Here is a 15,617-nt window from a genome sequence, read left to right as displayed (position 1 = left end):
GACAAAAGAAGACACGGAAGAACTTTAAGCTGGGAAGAAGGTAAAACAAATTTATTCATCAATATTCTCATTCTTTCCATAATCATCACTGAGTGCCTACTATCTGCCATTCAGAAAGCCAGCCCTTCTGAGCTTGTATCAGCCTCCCCAGCAAGTTAGAGGCAAGGACAGCTGCTATGGGGGCAGCTGCAGGGTCCTTGGGAACTTCTTAAAAATGCCAAGTCCTTGGTCTACCCCTAAAGATCAGTCCAGGATCAATCTCGAGGTGGCTCTTTGGGAGACTACAGTTGGAGAAGTTGAGTAAGAAAGTTCGTGAGAGTTTTGGGGTCGTGGCTGAGGCTCCAGATATGAAGCGGAGCCAGGCTGAACTTCATAGCCTCAGAGTATGTGAGCAGTGCGTGGGGTTCCCCATCACTGTGGCACTGAGGGAAGAGCAGGGGAGGGGAACTGGTTGCTGCAGGCATCACTAAGGGAGCATTGCAAATGGCTTGACGCTCAATCTCCATGAGGCTTGCACATCTTCATTTCTGACCTCATCTTCCAACTTTCCCCAATCCTTGAGAAACTTTCCAGGAGTTCCAGGGAACTAGACACCCTAAGGCTTCTAGGCTTCCTTCAGCTCTGATATTTAATTACAATTACATTTAACACATTCAACAATCAGATCCGTTCGAATGGGGAGACAGTCCTCATGATAATGCCGAATGTTGGTGATGAATGTCACAGTTTTCAGCAATTTCATGCATATTACCATATATTTTATCATACCAGCATTTCTCCAAGTATGATCCATAGACCACCAGCATCAACATTACCTGGGAGCACATTAGAAATGCAAATTTGTAGGTCTCAGCCCAGACCTATTATTATCAATTACCTGGAGATCCAGGGCCTTAGAGGCTGAACTTTTAATATGCTCTGGGGTGATTCTGAAGAAAACTCTAACTTGGCAACTGGAAATACAGTGGAAAAAAAAAAAAAAAAAAAAAAGATCTTTGTCCCTAGTTTCTGGCACAGCTTCAAAAACCCTTGGAATTCCCCGATAGGAGTGTTTTTTTGTTATTCATAATGAGCTCCTTTGGGCCATACCTGAGTTTATGCTAATAGTGAGCCCTTATGGCCAGCCAGCAGGGCCAGAACGTGGCTTTCACTTCTACCCCACAACCTGTGGGGAAGGCAGAGGGATTGGAGTTTGAATTCCATTGCATGGCCGTTGATTTAATCATGCCAACATAATGAGACCATCAAACCTCCAGATACCGAAGCTCAGTGGACCTTCCTGGTTGGTGAACATATTGAGGTACTGGGAGAGTGACCTGACCTGATTCCAGAAGGAAAGAGCGTGGAAGGTCTCTGCCTCCCCACCATTCTGCGACCATTTGGCTATTCCTGAGTTCTATCCTTTATAATAAAACTGTAGTGATAAGTATGGTCCTTTCAGTGAGTTCTAACAAATTATCAAACCTGAAGGGATGTTGTGGGAACCCCTGAATTCATAGCCATGTCAGACGAAAGTGCGGGTTGAACAGGGACCTCATTTGTGGCAGGCATCTGAGGTTAGGGCAGTCTTGTTGGGGACCTTGGCCTTCACGTTGGGATCTGACGGGAACTCTGGGTAGTGTCAAGATTAAATTGAATTGCAGGAAACTCAGTTGGTGTCAGAGAATTGGTGTCAGAACAAAGGAATCGTAGTCTAAGTCAAACCATGATGCTGCAAGTTACATATCAGTATCCTCAGGTTACAGATGCAGAGACACAGGGAGGGAGGTTAAGCCACCCTCTTACCCAGGGGCAGAGAGCTATCCTGGAGCAAAGAAGGAATATGTAATTAGGTCCCTGGCTTCAGGTCATGCCTCTTCCCTGCAGGGCACAGCTGCCTCAAGGTTTACCAGGCCCCCAAGTTATTGGTAAAAACACAAATCTTAGGGGCTGGATCCAGAACGCGGTGCTGGTGGGGAGAGGTTGCGTTACCGCATTCAACCCATCAGGGCCAACTGCCAGCGAGGTAATGAAAAAGAGCTGAGGCCCTCAGACCTCTGAAAGTTTAAATTATACCTTTCGGAATGTGCGTGTCTCGTGTAATCCTCAAAGATTTGTAATTGTGACAGCCTAGGAAAATTACAGGTGACTTGAAGCAATTTAATGATAATAAAAATAAAATAAAAACAGTAAACAGCACTGCTGCTCCCTCTAATTTCCCAGCATCTTTATCATATAAATGCCGCCATTCCTCTCCCCACAGACAATTAATGAGTCTGCAACTGCCACAACTGGATGCCACGCTCGCTTCCCTAATTCTTTCTGCCACGGCTCCTGCTCGGATGCCAGGGCTCTCCCAGGCCCAGCCAGACTTCGGAGGCAGCCCTGGGAGGGCTGCGGAGCCTCATCCACATGCCAGGCTTTCCTCCCCTGCTCCCCACCCCAGTGGCCCAGAGCTGTCTTCTGCAGCCAACTGTGTGCAGGAGCCCTGCTGCTCTGAGCAACCACAAATTGACCTTCTCTCTGGGTGTCTCCTTGCCTCCCTCCCGGTGTTAATATGCTCCTTAAAGAGCTGCAAACCCAACAAGTCTCTGTTATGCAGGTTAATTCTGAGCGCAGCCAAGCTGTGATCAAATGACCTTTACCCACTTCCCTGCTAATTTTGATGGGCAGCTCTATTTTCCTTCTCCCTCCCGGTCCCCCCTTGTTCTAAATTGGAAATCTATCAATTTTCTAGGTAAATGGAAAATAAAGACACATAGGCACAAGCAACATACCCGCCCGCATACACCCTAACACTAACACACGAGCATACAGCTGTTGAGGCAGAGGCTGCACCGGACCGGCTATTATTATTATTTTTTTAATTCTTAATTTCCAGATCTCAGGAGAATGTGGGAGCTGGGCCCTGAACAGATGCCAAAAGAAAATAAAGGTGTTGAAAGAAAATCCCTTGCCCACAATTTTATTCCTTGCTTCGTCAGTGGGGAATAGTCACAGGAGCAAATGGGCGAAATAATAGCAATAAAAACTAACGTTTATCAAGTGCTTACTACCTACCAGTCATTTCCCAAGAATGAGCTCATTTAATTTTCTTCGTACCTCCATGAAATGAGAATTTTTGCCCCCAGTTTAAGAAAAAGAAACTGAGACTTCAAGAGATGATATAAAATGCTTAGGGACACACATACAGAAAGAGTCAGAGTAAGCATTCGACCCTAGATGGTCTGATTCCAAAGTCAAGTTCTTGCTTTGTTACCAGCAGCATGACCCGGGACCTAGCATGTAATCCCAGGAAACTTCAGTTTCCCTACCTGTACCAGGAGGATAAGATCTACTTCATCAGGTTCCCCGAAGGATACAATCAGTGGTAACCATCCTCTGATAGCTGCTAATCACTGCTGACTTACCATTAATATAATGGTAATTATTAATTCAATTAATCAGTTCCTTGTACACATATTTCCCGATCACCTATTATGTGCCAGTCCTGTTCTAGGCCCCAGGGATACAACAGTGATAAAAACAGATAAATAGGGACCACTGGGTGGCTCAGCAGTCAAACATCTGCCTTCAGCTCAAGGCGTGATCCAGGAGTGCCAGGATCGAGTCCCATATCAGGTTCCCTGCATGGAGCCTGCTTTTCCCTCTGCCTGTGTCTCTGCCCCTCTCTCTCTCTCTCTGTCTCTCATGAATAAATAAATAAATCTAAAAAAAAAAAAAACCAACATAAATATCCCTGTCTCCCAGGAGGCATTCAAGTGGGGAAAACTGACCAAAAACAAGCAAAATACATAATTAATCAAATGAGGCTTAATATTAGACAGAAAATAAAGTTGAGGAGGTGGCCTAAGAGGGTGAGAGGGCTGTAATTTTACATAGGTTGGTCAGGAAGACCTCACAGAGTGAATGATATTTGGACAAAGGTTAAAAGGAAGGTGGGTGGGTGGGGAGGGGGGCAGCAAACCAGGCAGTTATAGAGAAAGAGCATTCTGAGCAGTGGGAACAGCAATGCAAAGACCCTGTGACTGAACCAGCAAGGAGGCCAGAGTGGATGGGCAGAGGGAGGGAGGAGAAAGAACCAAGAGATGAGTCCAGAGAGGTAAAGTGTGGGCCTTGTGGTAAAATGTAAGGCCTTGTGGGCCACTGGCTCTGACTCTGTGTGCTGGAGGATACATGGAACATGGGAGGGTTTCAGCAGAGCAGTGACATAATCTTACATTTTCAAAGGGTCACTATGGCTACTAGAGGAGGGCAGGAGCAGAAGACGGGAGACCAGTTAGGAGGCTAGTGCCACTAACCTAGATGACAAAACATGGTGGCTTGAACCAGAAGATAGCAGAGGAGATTATGAGATGTATTTGGATTCTGAATATATCTGAAGGTAGATATGCTGATGGATTTGGATGTCAATGTGTAAGAAAGCGACAAGTCATTGATGACTCCAGCGTTTCCGACCCTAGCAGATGGAAGAAGGGAACTGCTGCTTACCCAAATGGAATAAAGTAGGAGGTGCAGGTGTTCTGGGGTGAACCATAACCCTCACAAGGGGTAGGTTGAAGTCCTAACCCCTGATACCTGGGAATTTGGCTTTATTTGGAAATAGGGTCTCTGCAGAGGTAGTCAAGTTAAGATCAGGTGATTAGAGTGGGATCTAATAAGACTGATGTCTTTATAAAAATGAAAATTGTGGACACTGATTCACATGCACACAGGTTGCAGTTGGAGAGAAGGATGAAGTTACATTGCCTCAAGCCAAGGAACTGACAAAGCAGGGAGAGAGACATGGCCCAGATCCTTCCCTGAGTCCTAAGAGGGATCAGTGCCCTGACAACACCTTGAGTCAGACTCCCAACCTCCAGAATGGTGAGATGATACATTTCTGTTGCTTCAGCCACTCCATTTGTGGTACTTTGTTATGGCAGGTTTGGAGGGTAGGGTCAGCAGCTCAGTTTCAGACATCCAAGTGGAGATGTGGAATAAACAACTTGGCAGGAGTCTGGAGTTGAGGGATGAGGACTGAACTGGCCACATGCACTTGAGACTCATCTTTTCTGCTGTAAACCTACAGCTGGGGCGCTGGCTGCAATCATGTAGAGCAGATAGAGAAGAGGTACAAGGACTCCATTCTGGGACATTCCACCATTAAGAGGACAGGGAGTTAGAAAGCATTTGAGGAGTGGAGGAGAACCAGGAGAGGTGATATCCTGAAAGGCAAATGGGGGACATGTTTAGGGAAGGAGAAAGTCATTAGCGCCATCAAATGTTGGCAACGAGCCAAATCTGATGAACACAAAGAATTGACCATTAGATATAGCAACTCCAAGCTCATTTGTGACCTTGACAAGGACAGCTTCAGAGGGGAAGTGAAGCCTAATTGGGATGGGTTGAAGAGAAAACTTGAGGAGAGAAATTGGAGGCACAGGCATAGACAACTCTTTGGAGGGATTTGCTAAAGGGAGACAAAGGGTCAAGGCAACTTTTTTTCAAGGTAAGAGAGGTAATAGTATGTTTTATACTAAGAGAAATAATGCAGCAGAGAGTGGGGGTGTGGATGAGAGGGGAGACCGTAGGTGGAATTGCGGAGTAACACCCTTGGAAATCTGGTAGGGGTGGGATCAAGTACACACTTGACCGCCAGCAAGGGAGGCTGACTGTGCAAGTCTTCTACTCGAGGAAGAATCATCCAAAATTTCTGTGAACTGCCCATATCTAGGAAGGGTGTTCAAAGATTCTGGCAAACCAAAAATGTCAGATGCTTATAAGATAGCAGTAATAATAGTGATTTTTATTATCATTTTGTCTAAGCTTTGCAGGAAAGGGTTGGGGAGGACTCTGCAGCCGCTTCATCACTAGGATCTCAGATGAGGTTTCTAACCTCCAGCTGCAGTCAAGAGCACTATTTCTATTGATTAGAGCCAAGGACTCAATAAAGCACGTGCCTGTTCTCAGGTAGGACTTTAGGCCTGAGCCTTCCCAGATAAGATCAGACCCATTTAGAGCTCACTCTACAGCAAAGCACACTCTTGACTCTGGAAAGACACCACGATAGAGGTTCCTATTTACTCAGCAGCCCCTGTGTGCCAGACACTATAATCTTCACTCAGCATGTATGATCTCCTTTAATCCTCAAGGCAACTCTGTGAGGAAGGTAGTGGGATTACCATATGACAGATAAGGAAATGGAATTTTAAAGAAAATATTAGTTAGTTGCTCATGACACCCTCCACCCTGCCTCCCTGCCCAACCCCGCCCCCAGCAGCGACAAGCTCACCACATATGGATGTGTAGGTCGTGCACTGCACAACTCCACAGTGCATAATTGTATCGATTGTGGATGACACTACCTGGAGTTAGTGTGCTCTGATGTAGCCTCTGCTCACTTGGCTCCAAAGTCCATTTCCTCACAGCTATATGCTGGAGTCCAACCATCAGAGTCTTTTAAGTGAGAGCTTCTTAAGGTCAGGGAAGATTTCTTCTGAGTGCCCACAGAGAGCAGCACAAGGCCTGGCACATAGTAGGTACACAATAAGTGGCCACAAGATTAAAGGTTATCAAAGATGAACATGAATGTGCTCATCAGCTCTGGAATTGCTGGACCCACAGAGGCACCACTTGAAGCCTGAAATAGGTAATTTAAAACAAATGAAAGGGAGAACTACTGCTTGGCACAGCTGGTTGTCAGCTTATAAAACTCATTAACCCCAGAGGTGGTACGGGTGGCAAATCCTAATGGACTCCAGGTGCGTCTAGGAAAGTTCAAGGTTTCTACAGCCATAGCGTATTATTGAGGAGAGTAGCCAAGAAGGGGGCCACTGACATTGTTTGAGCACCCACTATATTCCTGGCACTGGGCTACACAGAACAACTGTGTAGAACTGGTCTCTCCAAGTCTATTTCCTTCTAGGTAAAGAACTCTTAACATCCACCTATTGGGGTGGGGGTTGTAATCATGAAATGAAATAACATAGATGAGGCACTTAACGCAGGCCTGGCACAGTGTTCATGCTCAATGTAAGTTAACTATTATTCCTGGAAGTAAAAATTACACATGGAATCGTGTTTGACATTTCACTAGTAGGAGAGAATTTCATAAAACTTGCATCTCCTACCAAGAAACTAGGTTCAGGGACACCTGGGTGGCTCAGTGGTTGAGCATCTGCCTTCAGCTCAAGGTATGATCCCCAGTCTGGGAATTGAGTCTCACATCAGGCTCCTTGCAGGGAACCTGATTCTCTCCCTGCCTATGTCTCTGCCTCTCTCTGTGTGTCTCTCATGAATGAATAAATAAAATCTTTAAAAAAAAAAAAAAAGAAAAGAAAGAAACTAGGTTCAATTATTCTCCTATGTGGACACTTGACTGATTAAGACTTTAAAGGATAACCTAACCTTTAGCCTTTGGGATTGCACATAAATAGAACAATTTGTTTATTTTCCTGCCTTGTGATTTTCAGCCAAGGCGATCTTGAACTAAAGCAGCAATGGAATGATCATCCGCTTCAAGCATCCCCACCCCCTGTCATTTCTATCAGGAGCTTTCACGGCCCCAATATTGTGTTAGGCACCCAATGAAATAGTCATGTTAAGACTTCGGCCTTCCTATGTAGAGATTTCTGTGAAGAGTTTGTGGCTATTGTGGTACACAGACAACATGAGAACAGATTAATAACACTAGAAGCCAGATCACAAAGAAAACCATCCCAAATTTTTCAGCTTAGTCATGCTTGTAACCAGCTTCCTTTCTTGGAAAACCTGAATGTAGCCCTTTAGAGGTCTGCCTTGCTGTGCTGTGTACCCCTTGAAGGCAATGATCACTCAGTTCTGTGTCATCTCTTCTCTGAATCCATAAGCCCATCAGGGTGCTTGGTACAAGTTAGAGGGTGCCAGAGAGACAGCAAGAGGGGGAGAGGTCAGAGAGGTGGGTGGATGATGGTAGCAAGATGGCTGGAGGTGGCAGCATAGTTTAATTGACCACAGTGTCAGCTCGAAAGTGATATTAGATTCCAAAATGTCAGGGTGATCCTTACAGAGATGAGAACACTCAAAGGAGGAGTGACGGAGTGAGCCGCGAGGACATCTAGGGGAGAGCATTCCAGGCACGAGAAACAGACAGTGCAAAGGCCCTGGGGTTGGAGCGTGCCTGGTACATTGGCTGCACAAAGCCATTCATTCAGTGTGGCTGGAGCAGCAAGAGAGAAGGGAAGAGTAGCTAGAGATGAGGTCCAAGGGAAAATGGGAGGTCAGACCCCATAGGACCTGATGGGACACAGTATGGCTTTGGCTTTTTTCTTTTCTTCTTTTAGTGAAATGGGGATTCTTTTTGAGGAGCAGGGGACAGGGCTGATTTACCCTTTGATAGGGTCACTTTGACTGTTGTGTGGAGGACCTGCCACCCGATTGAGGCACGATGGTAGCTGTTACAAATGTTCAGCAGAAACAGTTACCTTCTTGGGGGGTCTTAGCAGAGCAGTTTGGCTTCCTAATTACTTCTACCATCTGTTTTCATCGACTGCAGCAAAGGGCTCTGCAGAGTTGAGTAGAAGGAGCTGGCACTGCAACTCTGCATGACTCACTGTCAAGGTGCTCCCCAGAGTGAAGGGGGAGTGGGCATGTGTGTGAGCACGTGGTTGACCCCCATGAGGGGGTACTTTGAAGCTGCTCCTACGCTTGCACATCTGCTAAGGGACGCTTCCCCCATAGCTGTCAGGCAGTCTTCTGGGCCAGAGAGATGAGCATATTCTCCCCAACGCTGGCCATGAGGACATTCACAGCGCTCTTCAAAACAGGCCTGACCTCTTCCTGTCCTTCTGTTCCTCCTTCTCCTCCTCCCCCCCACTTTTCCTCCTTCATCCACATCATCGTCCTTATCATGGTTTGTTCATGCTATCTGCCTGCGACTGTGATGGGTGCCTGACGGGCATCACCTAACTTAATTTCCACGATAACTATATGAGACGGGAACTATGCTCTCCCCATTTAACCCAGGGAGAAACTGAGGCCCGAAGAGGTCAAGTAAGTTGCCTGAGTTCCCATGGCTGGCACACAGCAGAGCAGGACTATGAACACAAATAGGTTGGCTCCAGAGCCCGAGCTCACAGCAATTATGCCACCTGCCCGCAACTGCTGTTTCTCTGGAGGCTCCTGTTCTTTCGGCGTATCTGAAATGTTAGCATGGCCCTCAGTCCACAGAGAAGGGGGAACAGCAAGGCAGAGTGGAAAGGACAAACAGCTCTGTACCGAGCCAATCTGGCCTCCCACAGGTGGCATGTCTGTGTTAGCCCAGGCTGTTCTGATACTCATCTAGGTGTGAGCGTGTGCAGAGAGGGAGACAAAGAGAAGGTATATTAGGAATGGGTGCCCAAATGGATCTGGCCGTGGACAAGGCTTTATCTTGGGAGGACGGTATGAGAGGGGATGGAGAGCACCCAGAACTGAAGCCTCACTCCATCCCTCGCCCCCTGGGAGACCTCTACCTCTTCACACCTCTGTTTTCTCTTTTGTAAAGAAGGGGAGCATAGTACCCACCTCCCAGGGTACTGGGATCAAACATGCTAAGGCACGCTGTCATAGGAACACCTCTCAACTCTGCGAATTACAAAATATGTAGAGACATGGCTGACTTCTGGTACTCGGCCAGAGGTTACTTGGTGAGGCCATGGTCTCATCAAGGTCTTTCATTCATTCATTTATTTATTTATTTTAAAGATTTTATTTATTTATTTGACAGAGAGAGAGAGAGAAAGAGAGAGAGAGAGAGAGAAGCTTGCACACAGCAGGGGGAAGAGCAGAGGGAGAGGGAGAAGCAGACTCCCTGCTGAGCAGGGACTCCCCCTCCGCCACCCACAATGTGGTGCTCCATCCCAGGACCCCGGGATCATGACCCAAGATGAAGGCAGATGCTTAACCAACTGAGAGACCCAGGCGCCCCATGACCAAGGTCTCTTAAAGAGAGTTAGAGCTGTAGGTCAAAGGAAAGGTTGCCCTGGAAGCCTGGTCCCTACCTTTGGAATTAAAAGACTTGGACCCAGGTGAGCGGCATGTCCAAGATTGCCCGCATGCCAGGGTGGAGGCCTGCAAACACGCTCAGTGTGGGTAGCCCCAGGCCTCTATCCCCACGTGAGCTGCTTGAGGGGAAAGCCTTGCGATCATTCATTCTGGAACTGTACTGAGGATACTCCCTCTCCCCAAAAGGACTGTCTAGTGCAGAGGAGGCATCTGTCAAGTGGCCCACAGGGTCGGGTTTGCCCCAGGGCCCAGCTGCTACAAAGCTTCCTACAAAGGAAGAGGGTCAACAAAGCAGCCCTTTTGGGGCTTACCCAACTGCACAAAAGAGGCCAACTACTCTGAAAGTCGGAGCTGTGCCGGCTCCCCAGTTCCTCACGCAGTGCCTCAACTTTCAGTGTCTGTAGAAGGAGAGAATAAAGAAATAACCAAAGAAAGGTGGAAAAATTGAGCTTTTCAATAAGTAATACCTTTGGTTTTCACCTGACCGAACACACTTGCCAACGCCATGGGGCAGTGACAATGGTTTCCTGGTCAGAAGAGGAAAGTGGGACACACCTGGGGGAAGAGACTTCGCCAGTAGAGTCCCCCATCCAGGATGACGCATCTTCCCCCAGGATGACTCATCTTCCCCTCACACCCGGTACTTCAAGCAGTTCCCTCATCCCCAGGCGCTTCTCCAGAAACCCACCACTGTCAAGTATAAATAAAGCAAACCACATTATTGCGTGTGTCTCCATCTGTTAATTAACAAATAAATCAGCCCCGTCTCACCAATTAAGGAAAGATATCTGGGACCACAAAACGTGGCTGATTCCTCCCACCAAAAATGAAAGGTGTTTGTCACAGGCCCTGAGGTGACAGGAACTGCCTGCCTGTCCCACGGGCCTCTGCCTGGTTCCCAAGGCCGTGATTCTCTCTGGCTGGGGCCTGAGAGAAGACCCGGGGAAGCAGGTGTGTTGCGGAGCGTCCCCTTGCCACAGGTCTCTCTGGGTGGCACGGTAATGAAGGCCCCAGGCAGCACATCCAAGGTGTCAGGGGCTGAGCTCAGATTGCTCTTCCCCTAGCCCGCCCTTCCAGAACCTCTGTTCCACCTCCTAGGTAAGGACAATGCCTGAGGCTGGACCAAGACGCATGGTGGTATTTTTTTCTTTGCCCATCTTGGCCAAGGTATAATCAACAAGTTCCAATTCTATCTATGTAAGGTGTGTGATTTGATGTTTTGATATACACAGATGTTGTGAAGAATGGAATTTCTTAAACTGAGGTCTGAGGGCCACCAGCATCCGAATCCTGGGGAACATGTAAAAGGGCAGACCCTTGGATCCCAGCCAATCCCACTGGGTAGAATCTCTGGGAGTGGGACCAGAACGATGCCCCATTAGCTCGCTCCCCGGGAGATTCTCAGAGTTTGACAGTCCCTGTACAAAGCCCTTCTTTTCCTCTGCTTGGGGACTCATCTACAGTGGCAAAAGGAAAGGGGGAAGCTTCTGGCAAGTGGAATGGGATCATAGGGGGTTCATGGAGGGACCCTGGTCCCACCTTCACTGAGCAGGCAAAGGGACCAAGGCCTGTGTGAGGAGTTGTTTTGTTTTTGGTTGGTTTGTTTTTTTGGTTTGGTTTTTCCTCAGCAAAAAGACATGTGGAGGTTCTAGCCCCTCAGGCTTCAAATCAAGTCTCTACAGAGGTGATCACGTTAAAATGAGTGCATGACGGTGGGGCTCTCATTTGACAAGACAGATGTCCTTATGAACAGGAGGTATGTGGGTACAGAGACAGACAAGCACAGAGGGAAGGTTGGAAGAGACAGAGAACGTCCAATGAATACTGGAGCTATGTTGTCACAAGCCAAGGAATGTCTGGAGCTACCAAGAGCTAGCTGGACAAAGTGAGGAAGGATCTTCTCCTACAGGTTTCAGAAGGAGCACGGCCCTGTGACATCTTGATTTCAGCCTTCAAGGCTCCATCACCATGAGACAAGAAATTTCTCTTGAGCCACCCAGCTCATGATACTTTATTATAGCAGCCCAAGCAGACCCATATAGGCCATAAAGGGAACATGACTTGCCCGAGGTCATCTCTTGCCACCATACTGCCACATACATAGTCTCATTCTCACCCTTCATCTCTCTAAGGCATGACCCCAAGCTCTCTAGAAATGCAGAGAAAATGCTCTCTCTAAAGCATTCTTCCACATGCAGAAAACAGAGAGGTAGAGTCACTCACTGTGATAAGGACCACTGGGGGCTCACACAGGAGACAATACCTGCCAATTAAGAGCCATCCTCCCCCTGACCTTCAGATCCTTCCCTCTGAGGCCAGGCCACTGGTAGGGTGTCCAAGGTCTCCAACCCCCTGATGCCTACCTCTGCCCCTCCACAGTATCAGGTCACCCCACAGCCCTTATGAAACTGTTTTGCAAGCCTCTGGTCTATAGGGCCTGGAGTAGATGGGAGGGGAGTCCACTACCAGGGTAGAGAAATCCACATGGTTTAAGAATTCTGCATTAAGGAGCAAAACAATATTCTTTGAGCTATTGTCCCTAAATTACGCTGTGGTGAATGGGAAGAGGACACTGGACATCATACTTCTTTAGGACAGAAGGCTAAAAGTACTTTACGATCTTCTCCAACCCCAGGGCCCTGAGAGCAAGAGAAGCCAGTGTCCAGGGGCGAGAGGCCTTTGCAACCAGCCCTGAGTTAGTTGGAGCTCCTGCATACTGCCATCATGGCCTCAAAGGTCCCAACAGGAGGCTTGTCATGCCCAAGAGTCACATATCCATGAGGATAGTCATTTGTGATGAGAAAAGAGAGAGAGAGAGAGAGACAGAAGAGGGAGAGCATGCAATCAAATTAATTCTAATGACATTGATAAGGAGATGCGGAAGCACAGCCAATGACTCCATTAAAATAATGACTTTGGGTCTCTTCTGTCATCACCTGGAGTCTTTACCCCCTCCTTTGCCACTATATCTCGAGAGTGTTGGCAATGACCACTGTGTGGGGAGACAGGCAGGATGGCAAGGATGGAGACATCAGTCTCCGAGGAGCAAACCCTCTTTCTACCCACTGGCTCCTGCTAATCAGCGGTCAGGCCTTTTGGTTGGCAGCTGCAGAGAGGGAAGTAAATCATATCATGACTATGTGATCAGGAGATGTGGATGAAGGAGTCTGGCCTGGAGCCTCTGCCATCCCCCTCTTTTGGCCAGAGGTCCCATGACACTCCAGGGGGGACACAGGCCCACTATGCTCCATGTGCATGGACCATCACGTCAGTGGTGTCCCCTGGAGTTCCACAGAGTGACAGCTCTGATAGATACCTACACATACGCAGGCAGCTTCATAAGACAACTCAGGATGACAGCAAAGATGTCCAGTAGAATTTCCCCAGGTCCCCCAGAATGAAGCCTACATTCCCTTTTGTGTTTGCTTATCTTTAACTTTTTCTTATTGAGATGAAATTGATATAAAGTAGACAATTTAATACATTCACAGTGTTATGCAACCACTACCTCTGTCTGGTTCCATAACATTTTCATCCCCCACAAAGGAAACCCCATACCTATACTCCCTCCTCCCAGCTCCTGGCAACCACCAATCTACTTTCTGTCTCTACAGACTTAACTATTCTGGACACCTTATACAAATAAAATTGTACAATGTAGGACCTCTAGGTCTGCCTCTTTCAGCTAGCATTGTATTTTTGAGGTTCATCACATAGCATGTGTATCAGTTGTCCATTCCTTATTGTGGCTGAGTAATATTCCATTATATGGAGGTACCACAATTTGTTTATCCATTTATGTGTCTATGGACATTTGGGCTAGATCTATATTTCTGATTGGACTCAGAATTCTCAAAGCCACCTGCCCCCAGAATGAGTGCACCAGCCTTTGCTTCCTGGCTCTCTTCTGCCACCACTCCCACTCCAAGGAGAACTCCCCTCCCATCACATGTCCATGCTGTGTTCAGCTGAAAAAGATAGACACCTCAACCTGAGCCCTCACTCTGGGCCTCTAGGAAAGAAGGGAAGATGCAGAGCTGCCTGCAGTCTGGTCTCAATTTTGCAATCCCAAACTCTCAGTCAAGGAGAATTTGGACAAAGTGATCTAGGTTGAACTACTATACTTGGTGTATTTGTTCTACTTGAGGAAGACAGATAAGCATAAGAGTGTTCTGATCCTCTCAAGTGCTGGGAAGGGTTATTGTCCAAACTGAGCCTGGCATGTCTCTGAACACCAAGCTATATAGGCCAGGATTTGCTTTCATCTAATGTGCCCTCACTGAGTACCTGCTCCAAGCTGGGCACCATAATATACCCAGGGATATACAAAAATCAATGAAACATGGCTTGAGGAGCTCTCAGTCTAGAAAAAGAAATGTGTAGGAATAGTATTAGTAAGACAGGGAAGACAGACCCTGAGTTATAATGGTCCAGAAGCCCAGAGAAGGGGAGCTGTCTTCTAGCAGACCTGGAAAGGGAAGGTTTCTCGGAAGATGTGACCTCAGAAGGTGCCTGCATGGCTCAGTCAGTTCAGCATCCGACTCTTGATTTTGGCTCAGGTCATGATATCAGTGTCATGAGATCGAGTCTCATGTTGTTGAGCTCCATGCTCAGCAGAGAGTCTGCTTGAGATTCTCTCTCCCTCTGCCCTGCATTACATGTGTTGTCTCTCTCTCTCTCTCTCTCTCTCTCTCTCTCTAATAAATAAAATAAATCTAAAAAAAAAAGAAAAAAGAAAGAACAAGATGTGACCTCAGGACTGAAAGAGGGTGAGCACTCTTTGACCAGAGGAAGAGCTTCTTGAGTGGACTTCAAAAGCAAAAGCATGACAAGACTATGGTTTGCTTGGAAAGTGCTTGACTCCACTGTGGCCATGATGGGGATGTTCTGGACAGGCAATGGAGGATTGGCTAGAGACACACACAAGGGCAAGGGCCACCAGATTGTGGAGGGTCTGGGACATCAGAGTAAGGCATCTATCCAAAAGTATCTGCAGGGTTGTGACCTGAGGGGGAAGTATCAGAAGGGGCAAAGTCTGGAGACTGACAGGCCAGGGAGGAGACTGTGGCAGTGGCCCTGCCCAGCCCTGAGCAGCTGACCCAGCAGCATCTGTGGGTACTCTGTGGAAGACAGGCTGAGGGCAACAACTTGGCTGAAAGGTAGGGAACAGGCCCTGTGGGCATTAACATGGTAATTTATGCAAGATTAAGAAAACCAGTAGGGGGCTATTGGAGACTGGGAGGTTGGAATCCTCCACCCAGCCCTTCCACCCTGGCCCTCCACCCTACCTCCACCTAGCACCAGCCTCTCTGAATTTGGGCAGCCACAGGAAGTGTGGAAAGGAACTGTCTCAAGAAGATACATTAGAAGAGGATGAATGGGGTTGTTCAAAATAAACTGCTGTGCCCCTCTCATGTCCACACCAGGAAACGATCAAAGAGCAGTTTCCCACAGGGCCCAGATGTGTAAGGGCATCCTGTCCTTGACACCCTCTTTGCCATTCTGAGCCTGAGGAGAACCTCCTTCAAGTCAAAACCCAGCTTGGAGCAGAGGGTGTGTACAGCCACCAGCTGGAACCACCCGACACGCTCCGCTCCGGCTCCTGCTCCACCAGCTGCCTGCCCCAGCTCTTC

The sequence above is a fragment of the Vulpes lagopus genome, chromosome 10, assembly GCF_018345385.1.
Source record: "Vulpes lagopus strain Blue_001 chromosome 10, ASM1834538v1, whole genome shotgun sequence".
NCBI lineage: Eukaryota > Metazoa > Chordata > Mammalia > Carnivora > Canidae > Vulpes > Vulpes lagopus.
Note: the sequence above shows the minus strand (reverse complement) of the source record.